The sequence below is a fragment of the Peromyscus eremicus genome, chromosome 7 (genome assembly GCF_949786415.1).
Source record: "Peromyscus eremicus chromosome 7, PerEre_H2_v1, whole genome shotgun sequence".
NCBI classification, from domain to species: Eukaryota; Metazoa; Chordata; class Mammalia; order Rodentia; family Cricetidae; genus Peromyscus; species Peromyscus eremicus.
This window is the reverse complement of record NC_081422.1, coordinates 44,768,598-44,788,933: the sequence shown is the minus strand read 5'-3', so window position 1 is coordinate 44,788,933 and position 20,336 is coordinate 44,768,598.

Sequence of the window (20,336 nt, the reverse complement as noted above, 5' to 3'; positions counted from 1 at the left end):
TTCCCACCTCAATGAACCCCTTCAACACAGTCCCTCATAAACATGCCCAGAGGTTAAATAATCACTCACAGGTGTGCCCACAGGCTTGTTTACTAGATGATTTCAGACTACAGTTTTGACAATTAGCACTAATCACCATGGGTAGCCAAGAAATATATCAATTCATCCTCAATTGCCATATCCTTGTGGTTTCTGCAATTGTCCTTTATAATTTTTTGCTGGGCTTCAAGCACTTAGAGAGACCCTACTGAGTTCTAGAAGCGATCCTTTTTCTCACCGTCTAACAACATGGCAACTCCTCTCCTATCCACCATCACCATAAGCAATGTTGGCTCAGAGGACAAGCCTTCTGGATACTCACTAAACTGGTGTGTTTGTGTGTCTTGTCATTCTTTCAGATTGCTGACTCTGATTCCATGGGGGATCATTACAGGACCAGTGAATCCCATGGGCTTTCATCCATTGTGTTTTTCTTTTCTGAGGTAAGAGGCTTCTAGGAGAGTACATTGTGAATGGGTGGCTGGTAGGGAGAGTCCGTGAGAACTGGTCACGGTGAGTGACAGCAGAGGCAGGACAGTGAGACCCAGAAGATACAGAAAGATGCTTAAGAAGCATCTACAAAGGAGGACTTGCAGTGTGATTCAGAAATCAAAATACAGATACCCTATAAGCACGGGGCAAGCAAGGCAGTAGACACTATGGAAACCCTGGAGGGATTCAAGGTGGAAGGATGACCATGGCCTGGACGAGTTAGGGGGCATTCAGGAACTGGTGGGCTGGTCATGGTTTTGAAGATTATACAGATATGAGGAAGTATTGCAGGGTGAAGAAGACTTAGATGCATGTGAATTGAGAACGGTGCATGGGTGTGTTCAGGGCTGGAACACAGACCCATGTAGAGTTGATTTCTGGAAGAAATAATAAGAATAGCATTTTTTTTAGTGGGAGGGAGCCTTTAGGGAATACTTAGTGTGGTCCAGACACCATGCTACATTTCTATATGCTTTATTTAATCCTCAAAATTACCCCTAAGTAGGCAAGTCATTCTGGAGACAGATTTGGGGTACCTTGACTGACCAACCAAGGACTTAGGGCTTTTTCTTTGCTGCTCTGGAAATTAAATAGATATGGTCTAGCTTTTGCTAACTTTTATTTCCTTCATTTCTTTTATAGGGCCAAGCACATTGGGAAATTTCCATAATTTTGTTGACTGCTAGGAACATTATCATGAATAGATCATTCATTATATGCACTGCACCTACGTGCTTGCCATGTAATAACTTATTTAATTCTCATAAAATATTGCAAGGTGTGGTAGGAAATTGAGACACAGAGAAGTAAAGTGATATGTACAAAATAACATGGTAAGGAAGGGGCAAAGCTGTACATTGAATTCCCCAAAGTACTAGCTTTAAGGTATATGCATTTAATTACCGTGCCAGCAAGCCTGTCAAAAAAAAAAAAACATTTAGGAGAAAGGTTTGGAGACCCTATTGATAATTAAGTGATGGTGAAGCTTTTATGGCAGGGTCAATGGGAAGTCAACTGTTTTAGGGAGGATGAAAGGATGTGCTTCATTGGGTCTTCTACAGCCTCCTCCAGAGAAAAGGCATCTTCTCCGGTCCTCAAATGTCAGGAGATGCAGCCCTGCACATCTCTGGGTGGCCTGTGTGTGTATGTTTTCTATTCTCCCCCCACAGTGTATTTACACTCAAGACTGTGATAAACATCCATTTGCTTTAACACATGTGAAAATACCTTAGCAACTTCCTGCAGCTCTGGCCTGTTGCTAAGCAGTGACCCTTCTGCTACCATGGCAACATCACCAGACTCTGGAGGGCTGCTGGTACCAATCTCCTGACTAGACTTGGGCCTCAGGATCACATTTGCTCTCAGGGGCAGCCGTTCTCTCTTACTGTTTAGCTCCATCGGAAAGGCCTGTGTCCTCCTCAGGGAAGCTTCCTAGGGAAAACAGCATTCAGTGCGCAACTGCTGAGATCTGTGGCTTATCTTTACTGCCGTCCCCATTTCACTCTGCGGAGTGGGTGGAGCTCAGGGTGGATGTGCCAGAAGGTGCAGTGAGCTTTTTCTCAACTGGACCAATGGAATGAATTAAGGACAGTGATGCCTCTGGAAATAAGAGCAACAGGAAGCCACTACCACCGAGAGAGAGAGAGAGAGAGAGAGAGAGAGAGAGAGAGAGAGAGAGAGAGAGAGTTAGTTTTACGGAAATGATTTTCCAGTTATAAACCTGGAATCACAGAGCAGGGGTCCCTTGGACAGGGCAGCATACTGTGCAACAGTGGTTGAGTCAGCAGCCAGCCACATCTATGATAACAACTATGCCATGGAGTCTAAGTGCATCTTAGGCTATACCATCCAATTTGCATGAGTCCATTCTACACATATCTCAGACATATCCTTGTGTTTAGGTGACACGTGGTTGTATTGCAAGAGATACAACTCTGGGGGAGAGAGGCATGTGTGATGGTTAATATGGCTTGTCAACAGCACGGCAGCACCTAGGATCACCTAGGAGACAAACTTCTCATTATGCCTGTGAAAGTTTCTAGATTAGATGAATTGAGTGGTCAGACATACCCTGTGGTCCAGACTGAAGAGGAGAAAGCAAGAAGAACGTCAGCATCCACATCTCTCAGCTTCCTGACTGCTGGCTGACATAGTGTGCCTGGTTGCCTTAACTTCCTGCCAACAAGTTTTCCACCAGGATGTGCTTATTGCCTCCAACCAGGAAGTAGAATGAACCCCTTTTCTCTTAGTTACTTCTTATCAGGTGGCTAGTCACAGCAGGAAGAAAAGAAACTAACACAGCAGGAAATACCTAGAACTCACCCTAGTGTTTCTCACTGGCCAAATGGAATTAGAAACATCCGTAAAGTAACTCAGACATGCAGCCTTCAAGGGCACTGGCCTCATTAGTAAACAAGGCAAAGAGGAACTAACTTAGAAGTTATGTATGAATATGGTGAGGTAGGCAGAGACTAGCATGGCTGAGTTGTCAAACCAGACAGGCTAGGGAGACCAAAATCTCCATCTAGATCTACCTGTGAGGCAGGATAAAGGCCTTGGAGTAGAGCCAGTGGCAGACACTTTAACCAGGAGACATGGCCTCAGGGATAACAGGCAGGTGATGTAAGTAAAACCCAATGTATTGTCTCAGTCCATCACTGAGGGAAGTCAGGGCAGGAACTGAAATAGAAACCATAGAGGAATGCCACTTGCTGGCTCACTGTCAAGTTCATACTCAGTTGGCTTTCTTTTACAGCCCAGGGCCACCTGCTCAGGGATGGTGCCACCTCTTTCTTCTGGGTGTTTCTCCAGCTCCTTGCTTGTAGCCTCAGGCCAGCTTTGCCCCATTTTCATGTCCTACACCAAAGAAGTATGACCATGGGTCACATTTTTTTTTTTTTAAGATAATATGGGCACCAACAGCAATTGTTGGGATTCAAGAAGTGTTCATAAGTGGTTGGCCATTAAGGAAGTAGATCCCAGATACAGAACTGGGATTCAGATAGAACATTAGTTTTGAGGGAATTCAGAAGGGTACCTGCAAAGGTTCCAATACTATAAACAAGTCATAGGCTTCAGCAAAGAATGTTAGGGCTAGATGCTAACGGGAGATACTTCTCTGTGGGTCTTTCATATTTCTGACAGGCAGAAGGCTGACTTCTCTTCATTCTTGACTGTCTTATCAAGATGTTTGTGTAGTGAATATCCTCAAAAGATATGGATTGCATCTCTTTCTGCAGCAAATGACAGTCATACTTAGTAACCTATATGAAATCTTTGTCTGGGCTCCCATCCTAGACCATAACCCACCCTGTATTCTTATGACTTCTTGCAACCTTCACCTTGTTCAGGAGATGTTGAGACTTGGGAGAATAGTAAAAGTAAGTAGAACTGGCTACTGCAGTTGCTTGAAGAAATAAACCCTCTCTGGTCTTCGACCTGGGATCTCACCCCTTTCATCAGCCTTTGAACATCTGTGGCAGGTTGACTTGTGACCTTCACAGTTCTTGACAGGCTCATGGTAGGCTTCAACCTCAAGAAATATGGGTCTGGACTAACAGGAAAGATAACTGAGTCTGAAGCAAGGGACCTGAGCTCTGTTGGACTTCTCCAAGGAATGGGGGAGAGCTGACTCTTAAGTGTAGGGTCAAGGGTTCCGTGTGGAGGAAAAAGTGGGAAGAAGAAATGAGGATCCAAGCTGCCTTTATAGGCACCAAGTTCAACTAAATGATTAACTCTAAAAAGAAGCACATGGGACCTTCATAGGTTGTCTTAGTTCATTTGTGGTGCCATTACAGAAAATCAAAGATTTGATTATTTGTAGAACACAGAAATTTATTTTCTTATAATTCTAGAGGTTAGAAGAGTGGTTCTCAACCTTCCTAATACTGCGACCCTTTAATGCAGTTTCTCATGTTGTGGTGACCCCCCCCAACCAAAAAATTGTTTTCATTGCTGTTTCATAACTATAATTTTGTTACTGTTATGAATCATAATGTATATATCTGTGTTATCTGATGGTCTTAGGTGATCCCTGTAAAAGGGTCCTTCAACATCCAAAGGAGTCATGACACACAGGTTAGGAACCACTGGGCTAGAAAGTCCAAGATTAAGGCACTATAAGGTTCAGCTGTGGAAAACTCTGTGTTTAAACATAGCGGAAGGCAGAAAAACAAGGAGAGTGGAGTCCCCTGTGCAGTTTCATTTTTTGTGAACTTGATACAAGTTCGACTCATTTGGGGAGAGGGAAGCTAAATTGAGAAAACGCTTCCATCAAAGGCAAGTCTTTGGGAGCATTGTCTTGATTGACGATTGATGTGGAAGTACCTAACCCACTATGGGTGGTGCCACTCGGAGGCAAATGGCCTGCGTTGAATAAAGAAGCAGGCTGAGTAAGCCATGAGGAGCAAGTCAGTAGGCAGTGTTCCTTCATGGCTTCTGTTTCAGTTCCAACTTCCAGGTTCCTGCCTTGGCTTTCCTCAATAATGGATTGCAATTGGGACACGTAAGCGAAATGAACCCTTCACTCCCCAAGTTGATTTTAGTCATGGTGTTTTATCCCAACAGAAAGCAAACTAGAACACTCCCCAGGTCAAGTCACTTTTAAAAGTCCACCTAGTCCCATCCATGAAGAAGAAACCCTCAGGCCAAATCACCTCTTTCTTAAATTTGTTTTGGTGTGCTAGTGTGTGCGTGCATATACAAGTGTTTTCATGATGTGTGTGCAAGCCAGAGTTTGACATGGGTGTCTTCCTCAATTCTCTTCTACCTTATATATTGAGGCAGCATTTTACACTTGAACCCAGAGCTTGCTGAGTCAGTTACTCTAGATAGCCAGCTTGCTTTGGGGATCTCTTGCTTTACCTGCTGTGTGCCAGGATTACAGACAAGCCTTGATGTTTGTGCTTGAGGATCTGAACTACAGACATTACACTTGGGTGGTGAACACTTTGCCCACTGAGATATTTCCCCAGCCTTGCTCTTGGCACTTCTTAACGATCCTATTTCAGTATTTTCACATTGGCAACACCTAAATTTTGGATGCGACACATTCACACTATAGCACAGACCATTTTATTCTTTGATTTCCAGCTCTGCATATTTGAATCATCTGAAGAAGATTCTAAAAGTGCAGGTGTCTGAACATTTCCACAGGGATTCTAATCTCATCGGTAGTGAGTGACATGGAGCTGGTTCCAAGGTTACCTGGCTGTTCTGAAATCCAGATGAGTTTGAGATGCACCCACCTATCTACAGTGAGGAAGCAGACTCACAGCATTTAAAGAGGCTTGATTTAGACTCTGTTCACTTGAGATTTTACCAGGCTGAATCCCCAGATCCCTGGGCTTTGTACTTGGCATATGACCCCAGAGTCATGGATGGTTTCTGTTGCTCAGGACCTAACTCAACTTCAGCCAGAGCTTCACCTGGAACTTGACCAATAGTCTTTCCCTCCAGAGTGGAGCAAGGCAAGGATCCAGAGGAAGGCTTCTTTTCATGTTGTCAAGTAGGAGCCTGGGTTGCTAGGCAACCAGACAGTCCAAGGCAGCCTTGCTGCTCTGGGGTGGTGCTTTGCATTTTAAGATTCCTTAGGTGGATTCTGGAGACCCTTAAGAGTTCTGAGGGGCAGACATGGCAGCTGTGTATGTCTGAATACAGGTTCACCCCGTTTTTGTCATGCCTGCATGGCTATCATAAGTTAGAGGAAAGGTTCTGGTGCCTCATAACATAACTGGCCTGGCAGGAATGAAGGTATTCTAAAGAGACACATGTGTCTCCAACTCTCACTATCAGACTATTAAAACAATAGACCCTGAAGAAATGGGAAATTCCCCAGGAATCGCATGTTGGGAGAAGGAAAGGGCTCCAGGATAGAGGGGGAATTTGTCTCCATTAAAGAGATTTCACATAGGTAACACCTTGTTAGAGGAGCTAACAGGATCATAATGAAGTCCAGACAATGATGGATCAGTGGTGGGGAGGACCACACCTTCACCAGGGCTGCTTACATGTGCATAATCTTGGTTATTTGTTTAAACCTTAATCTCAGTTCAGGACCCTAAAGAAGACACTTGAGAGAGTCGTTGGATTTCCCTGTACCTCGGCCACACTGAATGCATTTCCTTTTGCTAGTTTCCACTATTAATTTGCCTCTTTTGATTAGCCTGTTGAGAATGGGTGGCCAAACCTAGCTTGGGACATAGGCTGTGATCCTCCAACTTCCAATACCAATAATGGATATGAAGAGAGCTGGAACGCTGTTCAGCAGGTGATTATCTTGAAGAGGAGGGCTCTTTAAAGCTTGAAGAGCCTTGGAGAGCTTTTGAAATTAGAAAGTAATTTCAAATTTATAGAAAACTCATAGCAAGGACCACACAAAATATACCCACATTTTCTATTTTTATCAGTTAATCAATTTGTTTTGTTCCTGCTCTTTCCCTCACCATAATATTTTTCTTAACCATATGAAATAAGTTGGATACATGATGAGCTTTAACCCGACAATATTTCAATGTCTATTTCCCCCTAATAAAGGTGTCCTTTCCATCTTTTTAAAAATAGACTCACAGGACATCGATCAACTTACAGTTTAATTTTGAAATAGTATTATTATTTAATTCACTTAGTGTTTTCATATTTTGTCAGTTAACATTATGATTTTTTTTTTTTGGTTTTTCGAGACAGTGTTTCTCTGTGTAGCTTTGTGCCTCTCCTGGAACTCACTTGGAAGCCCAGGCTGGCCTCGAACTCACAAAGATCCACCTGGCTCTGCCTCCCGAGTGCTGGGATTAAAGGCGTGCGCCACCACCGCCCGGCTCCAGTTTTTTCCTTCTATTGAAAGATCCAATCTAGAATAACATAGCCTAGAATATATATTGAGATATTGTATTTTATTATGTATGCATTTGTATATTTTGTTTTCTTGTCTCTCCTTTAATCTGGACCCCACTTCAGCTTTGCCTGTTGAGTTTCCCTTCAGCTTCTTCGTCATGGGTTTGGCATATGCATTCCAGGCCAGAATACTAAATCGGTGACATTATATCCTTTCTAGAGTATTATTTCTAGAGCCACATAATGTCAATTTGCTATCTTTTACTTTTGATTAACTGTGAAGAGTGTTGTTCAGTCTCTCTTCTATATAGTTATTATTTTATTCTACGTCTCTAATTGGCAGTGTAAATCCACACAAGCCAACATTTCCCCACATGGTCAATATCAATCCTATTGGTGATTGTTACCTGAAAAAATCTTCAAGGATTTCACAATGAAGCTTCCCCAACTCTTGTTTCTTGAGGGCTCTATTATAGGTTACAAAGTCGGCTTCCTGTCAAGATTCACCTTTGACCTTGGAAAATAGTTCAAGGCTGCTAAACAGGGATCCTGTTTATCCACGACTAGGCAGGAACTTCTGAAGAGTTCTTTGGATGCTGTGCCTTCCTGAATTGGGTTTTGCATCATATAAGACTCGTTTCTGAGTCTCAATTTTACACAGTGTTATAAACAACAATACAGCCATATAATTAATTAGTGCTTCTGGGTTTTAGGGACTAGTCTATTTATTTGCTTATTTCTTTAAGCAATTAACAAGGATCTGAGTGCTTATATTTACCACACACTGTCATAAATGCTGGGGACAGTGGTGAAATAGGATGGACACAGAGCCTATCAATGATTAATCTGAAGTCTAGTGGGGATGACAGATATTGGACACACAATAACAGATTAAATTTTGAGAAGGCAACAAGCAGAAATTGCCTTCTGAGAATGCATCGACAGGAGCAACTCTTGGAAGTCCTTCAGAAAAAACTGAAATTAAGGATGAGGATGGGATTGTGGGAGGAGCCAGTGTACCCTCTCCAGAGCATGGTACATCCATATGGGGGGGTGTCTGGGCAAGGCAGGAGGGGCTCATGAGAGATGGGGCTTTCTAAGCTATGAGAAAGCCTTTGAGCCTTTATAATTTTTTTTTTTTATTCTAAGAGGTCAAGGGAAGTCTCTGAAGGAATTTTAAAACACAAGCATGGCAAAAAATTGCATATGTAAATGGAAAAGCTCACTCTAGCTGTTCTGTGGGGAAAGGATCTAGATAGTGGGGAAAGAAAGGTGGGGTGTTGGCTGATCAACTGGGGGGTCATAGTGAGGTCTAGGTGGAAGATGACTGTGGCCTGACTAGAAGGGATGGGAAATGATTGGAACTTTCTGACTTACCATCTTTCACCTGGCATTGTTATGGTTTACATGTGAAATGTAAACACGATCATGTGTCTGAACATTTGGCCACCAGCTAGTGGCACTGAAAATTGAGAGACTGTGGAAATCTCAGGTGGTAGGGTTTAACTGGAGGAAATGGGTCACTGGGGGAGGGGACAAGCCCTGTATTACTTATAGTAATTTACAGTACTAGTTCCCACTTCCTGTTCAGTCTATTTCCTGATTCATGGACATATGAGGAGTCCAGCCACATGTTCTCACCACCATGAAGACACTTGTCTTCTCATGCATCATGGACTGTATCTCTGTGAACTGTAAGCCATAATAAAACCTTCCTCCCTTAAGATGCTTTTAAAGTGTTTTGTCACAGCTACAAGGAAAGTAATTATACAGGTATCATGGATAGCCCATAGGGCTGGAATTCTGAGACCCTGGAGAGATACCCAGTCTGGACATGTGACTGTGCCCCACTGGAGGATGTCAGCTCTTTCTCTTTAGCTAAAACATATTTACTTATTTACTTACTTATTTATTGTGTATATGTGAGTGCCTGGATGTATGTATGTGCCCCAGTGCATGCCTGGTGCCCTTGAAGGCCACAAGAGGGCTTCAGATCCCCTGGAATTGGACAGAGAGTTGTAAGTCACCTATTGTAAATGCTGGTAATTGAACCTAGATCCTCTGCAATAATGGGAATACTTTTATCTGCTAAGCCATTTTTCTACTCCAGATGTTAGCTCTTGACCCACCTGGTAAATGTGTATGGAGTCCTTCTGAGAGAAGCTTACTTATATCCACAAAGAATAGCCAACCATGGGGGGGGGTGTCTTACTAGTTGCTAAATAATTGGATTTTCTTGGGAATACCTCACTTGGTCCTCCCTATTTTTTTTTTAACAAAAGGAGCTGATCCTATTCCTAAGTATTCTACGGTTTCATTTGGTTTGCATAACCATTTGAACTTCAGGAGCATTGTGGCATGGGCAATTTTGGCTCCTAGACAATACATACAGAATCATAGTGGAATCTTCTCCCCACCACCCCAGCATTCTTTGCTTTGACAGCAGCTTTTATGGCACATGATACGTCCCCATTAACTTTTATTAGATCCATAATTTTTTTATTAACATTGAGTACTAACTGTTTTCAGTGGCATCACTCTTCCGAAGAGTCCTCGATTAGTCGCCCATGATAACAGTTGCTAAATTGAAGTTGCTTCTGCCAGCATTTCACCCGCAGTAAATCCAACCATTCTACCTTGTCTTGCTTAAGAAGCCATGAAATTTCTAGACATTATCAGAAAAATGACCACAGTCAACGTGTTCTAAATGGAGATGGAAATGGAGCCTGGATGGTTTGAATCAAGATGCTTCATAGATAGAGACTGAGAGTGAGATCTCTCAGCCTAAGTGAGGACTCTCTGCAAGGGAGGTTGCCAAGTGATCTGAGCTTCCACAATGGGACTGTATCTAGCGGAAGTGAAGGGCTTCTTTCAACAGTAGTCATAGTGATGGTTTTCTTCCCAAAGGTTAAGGACACAACAAAGATCAGGTAGGCTTGCCTGCATTGAGGAGTGAAGAGATGTGTGGCTGACTCTAATCAGCTTCATGCTATCTGCTTCAAACACCCTTGCCTTGAGTTTCAGGAAGAGTCTATCATCTAAAAGGACATGGCTTAATTCTTCCCAGTGTAAGTTCAATTCAACTCAATTTAGTTCAATGTAATATGACTCAATTTTACAGCAGATTTTTTATATTTCCCATATTATGGCCCAGCAAGATGCCCATATTCACTATGATTGGTTAGATTACAGAGGTGGGAAATTAGAAACTTACAGAGTAGATCCCAAAGTAGTCAGAAGATCGCACTGTAGCTTGCTATTCTGATATTTTCAATATGGAGCTTTCTGTTCATGAATAAACACAGCTGCCTGAGGTCCAATTGTCATAATTTGATTTCTGACAGAGGGGAAAAAGGGTAGATAGCTGCCATGTTTCCTTCCTGTAAGGGCTCTTTCAAAAAGTTGCATGAGGTTCGTGTAACACAGAGTTCAGTCATGTTCTCCTATCTGTCTGCAAAGGAGAATGGAAAATATCATTCCAGGCAGCTTCAGCTAAGCTAGCATTTAGGGGTTCTATTACTAAGGAAGAATAGCAGAATACATATTGGGGGATATCTAGTAGATTCTAACATCAATGATGCAAGGTGTTATCTCTAGGTTTCTTTTGAAGAGGTGAGGAATGTCCTTTGGTACACACACACACACACACACACACACACACACACACACACACACCACACACACACCCCTGATGAATTTGGAAAATATTGAGGTACCCAGTAGCTGAAGCTGAAAACAAACATCCACCCACCCATCCATCCATCCATCCATCCATCCATCCATCCATCCATCCATCCATCCATACTGTCAACACATACATTGAGTATCTGCTATGTGTTTAACACCATGCTCATACTGAGGAAGTGGGTTTGAATTTATTAGCCCTTATATTCAAGGAATCTATGATCTGGTAGAGGACAATTGTGAGGTATATTAATAACTTCAGATAATAATTGCTGCACTAGAAGTTGCTATTCATTTTTTCATTGAACAAAGTCTCATTGAGTACCTACTATGTCATAGATGTTCTTGTAGACACCAAGGGTACCAAAGTATAAAGTCAATATTTTTACCAGAAAAACTGAGATTCAGAGTGACAAAAGGACCCATGGGGGTATAGATAGGTACAGTGAGAGATAAGGATACAAGCTCATGACTGCGGAGGTGAGTTAGGAAATGCTTCCTACAGATGATAACCCACTAAGACTGTGATAGAGGAACAAAGGTTTTCCAGTGCATCCTGAGGCCTCCTGCTTTTTTCCAGTGCAACCCACTAAGCACTGAAGAAATGAAGGTCTTTTGCCTTAATGCTCATATGTGGTTGTATATATCATAGCGGCTGAAATTTGCTGACAACCATGCCAGAGACTTTTTAGTAATTCTCCCTGTTATACAATTGTGTGCATGGAAGTATTCACTTGGCTATGTTTCTTGTGAGAGTGGTAATAGAAGATATTTATGATTTTGCATGGTCTTAAGCATGGATAGTAGTATTTTTAAGCTGTCTTAGGTCTGGAGGGCCTGACAAATGCATTTCTACCATGGTAAGGCACTGAAAACAAAAAATGATTGCATCCCAAATGAAATGAAGACCCTGACAAAACACATCCTATCAGAAGGATGAAATTAGATATCTGTCAAAATGCATTTGTCTCCTAAATAACCATCCATATGTTTTGTTTTGGTAGCAATAGACATTCATCAGTTTATCACAATGGTGCTGTCAGACACCTGGCAATTTAAAGCAGAAACTTAAAGATCCTTCTAGAACAATAGCATAAGAAGACTTTTTGGGGTTGTTTTCCTTGTTTCTTACTTCTCCTCTTTTCTTTTCTCCCCTCGAGAACCCACAGTTTATTAGTACAAAGGAGCAGAGCATCTATTTAAAATCAATCCAATAGTACTATGTTCCGAAGCATTAATTCCTGCCTGTAATCAGTTCCTTGCAGAGAATGTGTTTTTTTTTCCTCAGGCATCCTTCTTCAGGTGTGGTTTGTGGTGTGTATGTGTGTGTGTGTGTGTGTATACTCCTGCACATGCATGTGTGCCTGAGTGTGTATGCTAGGTTTTTGTCCAGTGGGGACCTGAGATGCAGGCTCCCCCTGGCTCTATAGTTCCCTTGCAGTAGAGGAGTATGACTTTGGTTCGAATAAAACAAATGTAAACAAGGAGGCATCCTGTGAGCCTTTTCTCCCTTGTCTGAATCACTTGTCCTTCCTACTCTGTTTGGGCTGTGGGCTAGAGACATCAAAGGTAGTTCCAGGGAGGCAGGCCAGAGGGCTGGTGAGCCTGCATGCATCAGCAGTGGGCATTTCAGTTAGACTGTTTCTGGGCAGCGAACTCTCTGCTAAAACAATCACTATCTTGTCAAACATTCTGTCCAATGAAGAAAATTAATATGATAACTTTGCAGACAAAAGCACATTTTGACCACAGCCCAACACTATGCTTTTAAATAAATCCTGGAATTAATGCTGTGATTAGCATTAGAACTTGCCAAGGACATAAATTTATTATAAAAATGGTTTAAGAGTCAAGCCAACCAAAGCTCCCCTGGAGGAAGGGAGAACAACATGGAATTTCAATCAGGCTTTCACCACGGGTACACCGAATTCCTTAAATCTGTTTCCTCTCATGGTGCCCTGTCCTCTGGGGACTCAGCTCCTGGAGTCACTGTTACTTGGTGTTCTGAAGTGCTGTTCTCAGACCCGAGGGAGCCAGGGAGGAAGGTAGATTCAGGCCACGGATGGACCGATAAAGACAATCAGGTCTAGAGACAATGGGGCTCATCTTCCAGGTAGAGTCCAACACCAGAGGAGAGACAGATGGGTCAGTGAGGAAATCAATGGAAGAAAACATGACTAGTCATTGTGATTTGGATGTGAAATTTACCTCACAGACTCGTGTGTTTGAGGGTATGGTCCCCAACTGATGAGCCTGTTTTGGGAGCATGTGGAAACTTTAGGGGGTGGAGCCTAGTTGAAGGAAGGGAGTCACTGGGTGGGAGGCGGGACTTGTGGTTCATAGCCTGTCCTGCTTCCTGCCCAGTTTCTCTGCTTTCTTATGATCAGTGCCATGTAACAAGCAGCAATCTCAGTCCTTGTGACTCAAGATTATGTTTCCCCTGCTTCTCAAACTGTGAGCCCCAAAGACCCCTTTCTCCTTGATGTTGAGGCATTTTGTCACCATGAAGAGAAAAACAAGCAATACAGTTGCCTACCCAGAACATATTTCATCGCCCCTGTGCCCATGCGGGTGAATTGGTCATGTCAGTGGAAGGTGAGTTCCAATCAGGATGGATCTTAATGCTTCAGACACCGATGGCTTAGTATGAAAGGTTGACTATTATTCTCAGGGCCCTGAGCAAAGAAAGTTCTTTTGTGATATTTATCACACAACATCATTAGAACTTGTTCATGATAGTATCTTTTGGGAGTATCTGAATGTTTTGAAGGAAAGGAGTTGGCCTTTCCATGGATGCAAATCCCAGCCTCGGCACAGTGCCCACTTCAATATTTCCATCCTGTTGGTTTGATGCCACCATCTGGGAACTGCACTTTGTAGGTGTCAAATGTGGCGTTTTTTTCACCCTCACTAAACCTGAGAGCAGTTTATGCTGCTGTGTGACCAGATTTTTTATTTTTTTTTGGTTTTTTCGAGACAGGGTTTCTCTGTGTAGCTTTGCGCCTCTCCTGGAACTCACTTGGTAGCCCAGGCTGGCCTCAAACTCACAGAGATCCGCCTGGCTCTGCCTCCCGAGTGCTGGGATTAAAGGCGTGCGCCACCACCGCCCAGCGAGTGTGACCAGATTTTTAGTGGCTTTGGGAAGCGACTTCCAACCTTCAGTGTTGGGAAAGCCACCAAAGGTTTGGCTTCAAATCCTAACAGACTCTCCTGGACCACACAGTGAGCCTTGAATATCGTGGGAAGCACGTTTACAGTTTTCTCATGGATTAAATACAAAACACTTTATCATAATGACTATCTGGGAGTGCAATAACACAAAATAAAACTGACAGCAATGAAAACCACACAAGTTTGATTGGGAGGGATCTGCTGGTACAATTTTGTTATGCAAAATTAGATTCAGGAAAATCAAGTGTTGAAAATGGTGGGAAAGGAAGTTTTCTATTGGGAGAAACAGTACATAGTCCTTATTGAGTTGAATAAACCTTATTTTGCCAGTGAGGTATTTGCTTAAAAAGTTACATGGAACATAATTGCAATGAAAATTAGTTTTTAAGAGGAAATAGGCACAGACTGAAAAACAGTTTAATAGTGGCACTATGTGAAATAGATTGAAGTTTAAAAAGATATTTATATTCTTTGATAATTTTACCTCTCTAACTTCTTCTTCATCATCTTCGCCTCCTCCTTCTTTAAAATAATCCATTGAATCCAATGGGTGCTGCTCATAAACTCTAGGATGTGGGGCCGTCTACGGGGGTGTGGTTGACTTACCAGGGGCCACACCCTTAAAGAAAACCAACTGTCCACAGCTCCTCAGTCAGGGGTGGGAGCTTGTGAACCCCGCTCCATGCTTGCATACTGACAGACTGACTGACTTCATCCTGTGCAGGTCTTCTGTGGAAACCACAAGCCATTAACTTATGAGTGAAGTAGTCTTGTCACGTCTAGAAGACACTGTTTTACTCTGGCCTTCCCTGACCTCTGGCTTTCAGCAGTCTTTCTACTTCATCTTCCGAGATGATCTCTGAGCCTCTGAGGTGGGGGTAAGGTAGATGTGACATGTGTGGTTGAGCTCAGCGGAGTTGTCATGGAGAAGACTTGAAATGATGTTGCTGTAATTACTAGTGGAAGTGATAAGCATGGAGACAAATGTCTCTGAGTTTGATAAAAACAAGATCCATCAGTGGGGAGAAACAGTGAGGTCCCCAAATCTGCATTTTTGTTGCATGTTTTTAATAGAAGTGCTATGAATATCATAATTTTAACCCCCTCTAGCTTTTAACTCAACTACTTTTTAATACAATTATTTTAATGGGTAATAAAGTAGTATAAAGTCAACTTACTTTCAACTTCTGAGTCTACTTAAGTCCTTAAAGGTTCTTTACAAAGATAGTTAATATGCAAAACTTTAAAAACTTTTTAGGTTTTTTGTTTTTGAGATTTTAATATAGTTACATTAATTTTCCCTTCCCCTTGCTCCATCTAAAACCTGCTATATACACCACCTTGCTCTCTTTCAAATTCACAGCCTTTTAAAAAATCATGGTTATATACATAAATGCTGCAGATTGTGCTCATTGTTAATAAAAAGCTGATTGACTGATAGCTGGGCAGGAAGAGACTGAGTTGGAGAGCCAGACTAGGAGAATTCTGGGAAGAGGAAGGGCAGAGTCAGAGAGTCACAGCAAATGCAGAGAAGCAAGATGAGAATGTTGTACTGAGAAAAGGTATCAAGCCACATGGCTAAACATAGTTAAGAATTAACACATTGGTTAATTTAAGTGTAAGAGTTAGCTAGTAACAAGCCTGAGCTAATCTGCTGATCATTTATAATTCATATTTAGCCTCTGAGTCAGTTATTTGGGACTAGGTGGTCAGAACAGGAAATGTCCAGTTTCATAAATGTGTATATGTATGTGTGTGTGCTCAATATATGCATACATACACATTCCTGAGTATATGAAATCAGCCTTGTCAATATATATATATAATGTTACTTGTATGTATATGTTTTCAGGGCTGACCATTTGGCACTGGATAAATAACTGGTGTGTTTTTTCCTGGGGAAGACTATTTCTCTGTACTCATCATTTCTTAGTTGTTACTAGATCTTTCTGTAGGATTGAGGACTCATAGGTTTTCTCCTGTTCATGTTAGTGTGTCTATTAGTATTGTCTTTATTCAGGTCATGTTTATGCAGCCATGTTGGTGAGACTTTATGGGTTTAGCTTCTGACATTACTAGGAGACGGTATTACAGAAAACCCCCTAATCCCCTGAGTCTTACAATCTTTCCATCCTCTCTTCCACAATGTTCCCCAAGCCTTAGGTGCAAGAATTCTATTGTAGATGTATTGGTTGGAACTGGGCTTCACAACTTTTCATTTTGATTAGTTTTGTTTTTTTCTATAATGGTCTCTTTCTGTTTCAAAGACAAGTTTAAGTTTCCTTGAGAAGTACAGGCTACAGTTAACTGTGGCTCTAAGGACAAATATTTACAATATGGTTAGGGATTATGCTGGTTTAGTGGTACAGTGGGTTCTTTTCCAAGATTCATGACTTTATTAGGCCAGCATAGTTGGCTAGGTTTCTAGTGCCAGGAGTGATTTCCCTTTTGTTGAGTGTGTCTTAAGTTTAACTAGAGAGCTATTGGCTACCTCCAAAGTATACATGCCACTACTGCACTCTTAATGTTATGCCAAGCTGGTCAATGGTGTGGTTTATGGGACTCAATGGGTTGCTTCTTTCTCTCTTTTGGAAGTTGGCATGGTGCCTTCTGGTACCATAAAAGCTAGTCTCCTAGGAGGTGGCTTTCAGGTCAGGTCCCTCTCAGGGGCTTCTGGGCTCTGTGTCTGAAGTGAATGGTATCTTCGGCAATAGGAACTTACTTTCCACCTCTGTGGGGACAAGCAAGGGCAATAGCAATAGTCTGTAATGTGTTGGGAGACTCTCAGACATCCCTAACCAACAACTCAAAAGAGGGCTTCTTAAGTGTGATGTTGGGATTTGTGTTAGATGGTCTATGGTTCTTAGGAGGAGCAATGTCAGCCCAGATGGGGAAATTTCATTTAAACTATATATGTACATATATACAGACTTACATGTATTATAGGTATTTTTTAGATAGATAGTTAGTAATATGATTTGTTATGATATTTTTAGATATCCTTACTATTATTTTTCCCTTCCCTCCTTCTTCTGTATTTATCTCTCCCCTCCCTAATTAAAGCCATTGACCAATTGTAGTCTTTACAAAGATAGCTAATATCTGCATTTTTCAAACTTTTAAATTCTACCATCCAGCAGAAAAAGTATTCTTCCCATCACAACCCACTTTGTAGTCTCACAAGTATAACAAAATTACACAAATAATGATTATACTTACTCTACATGATAAAGAAAAATGCAAAAAAGTTAATGCACAATTTCTTAATATTTAAATACAATGCAAAAATACCCAAGATACAAACATCAGGGAAGCAATCTACCGAGCTGATTTTCATCCTAATAACAAGTTGTCCTCTAACTTTGAAACTGATAATCTTTCATGTACGGTGTATACATAGACGTATTTGTATTTTCTACACAGGTACAAGTGTGTGTGTGTGTGTGTGTGTGTGTGTGTGTGTGTGTGTGTGTGTGTGTGTAGGCCAAATGTTGGGTGTCTTCCTCAATCATTTTCCACTTTATTTTTGGAAATAGGGTGGCTAGTAAGCCTCAGGGGTCCTCCTGTCACCACCTTCCCAGACCTGTGATTGCAAACATTCCACACATCCCTGGATTTTTACATGGATAGTGGGATCCAAGCCCAGGTCCTCTGCTTCTGTGATAATTGCTTTATCAACCGAGTTATCTCCCCAGCCCCATAGAGTCTACTTAAAATGCAAATTACAAACCACTATATATACTAGTCTTCACATTTCCTTTTGCATTTAACACGTTGCAGATTGTTTTATAGTAGTAAATATACATGTGTGTCTTTATCACTCTCCCTTTTGTTTTATGAGACAGGATTTGTCACTGAACCTGGTGCTCACTGATTGGTTGGACTGGCTGGCCAGCAAACCCAAGGATCCTTCTGTCTTCACCTCTCAACTCTGTGGTGACAGGCATGTGGGGCCAATGGCTGGCTTTGATACGGATGCTGGGGATTTGAACTCAGGTCCAATTGCTTTTACAGCAAATGTTTTGACCCATTGATCTAATTTCCCCAGTTCTCTTAATATCTAATGTATACTCTCCTTTATGTATTTGAATGCACATAGGTATCAGTCAGTTTTCTGTCTACATGCTTCAGCTATTTACCTGATTATTATACACAAGGTCGAGTACCCTTATACATAATGGTAGTTGTATTTTTGAGTGAGATTTAAACTTGGTAGTTTCTGATGAGTGGTCATTGTGTAAAGACATTGTTCTGTTTGAAAGTTCCAGGGATTGTGCCGTAGAACACCTGTTTCTTCAATCAGAGATGTGTCAGACTTACTACTCTATGCTAATCTAAAAGACAGAGAGAGAGAGAGAGAGAGAGAGAGAGAGAGAGAGAGAGAGAGAGAGAGAGAGAGAGACTCTCCTTGTGACTTGAATTTGCATTTCTTTTAATATGACAGAAACCAAGAATCTTCACATTTTCCCTCTGTAATAGCATTCTTCACTTTTGCCCTCCCTATGGGAGTTTTAGCTTCTTCCAATTGATTTGTTTACAGTTTTGTGCTTATGATGGAAATTAGTTCTTTGTCATAGTTCTGCAAGCATTTTTCCCTCTTTACTGCTTGCTTTTGGCTTTGTTTATGTTATTTTTGTCATAAGGGCTTAAAATTATTGTTAGATTTATCTACTTTTTGTGTTCTGGCTTGGTGTTATACCTGAAATCTTTCTATTAATTACATTAAAATTACATTTGCTTCTAGTACTTTCATGACTTCAATTTTCACAGCTAAATATTTTTATCTACTTGGAATTTATTTTGGTATAAAGTAACGGGGAGTAAGTGGTTTTTGTTTTTGTTTCTGTTTTAGTGTGTGTGTGTGTGTGTGTGTGTGTGTGTGTGTGTGTGTGTGTGAATGGACAAGCCTGCTTTTTGAAACCATTTATTGAATAGTATACTTTCTTCCCACTGTGTTGAAAAGCAATCTTTATATGAGATTTGTGCGTAGATTGAGTCAACTTCTAGTTTTTCTTCTCTGTTCCATTATTTAGCTATTACTAATGACAGTACAAGACTATTTTAACTGTGACTCTACAATGTATTTTATTATCTGGTCGAGTACTAACAGTATTTACTCAGAGCATGGCCTCTAAAATTAGTGGGTTTTAAAGCCAAATAAAGCAGGGGCTAGAGAGATAGCTGAGTGGCTGTGAGTACTGGCTACTCTCGCAGAGGACCTGGGTTCAACTCCCAGCACTCAAATGGCAGCTCACAACCATCAGTAACTCCAATTCCAGGGGACCAGTTGCCCTCTTCTGGCCTCTGTGGCTATTACATGTATGTGGTGCATATATATATATATATATATATATATATATATATATATATATATGCAAAACACTTGAATACGTAAAAATAAATAAATAAATAAATATAAAAATAAAGTCATCTAAAGCAAAGTAGCCAAAGTCAAGGGAAGTGTGGTTTTGTTTAGTTTTTCTCCCTGGCTTCCAACCCTAGTAAGAAGAGATAAAGGAAAGGAGGTCTAAACAGGGCTTCTGACTCCAAATTGCAGGTTTCAGACTCTATTTCACTGTTTGTGCTGGGCAACCTTAGGCAAGTTACTTAACCTTTCTATGCCTCAGTTTACTGTCTATAAAATAATAGGCTCTACCTCACAGGGTGGCTAGGAGGATTAAAGGAATTAGCTGGCATTAGAGTACTAAGTGCTATGGAACCATGTGAGGTGTGGAAGGCATTAACAATGCTGGTTAATATCGTCACCAGAACCAATAGTGACAGATACTTCGGGCAGAGCTTAATTATAAAAATGTAGAATATGTTTACTACAACTTTAAACTTTTAACAACTAATCTTTAAATCCCCAACCTTTTCCTTTCTTAATTAAAACTGATCCTCTATAAAGAATCTGCTGTCTGACTAATTTATTTATGTTGGAATGAGCATGATTCTCAGGTCCTAAAGTAATGTCCTCCTTTCTGTGAAGATTTGGTTTTTGACTGGTTACAGAGCCTGAACTAATGAGGATGCACAGTAGGACCAACCGTCCAGAGAAGTCAGTTGGGTGTCAGAGGGTATGATGACATCAGAGTATGATGGGCATTCTAGCTAAGCAG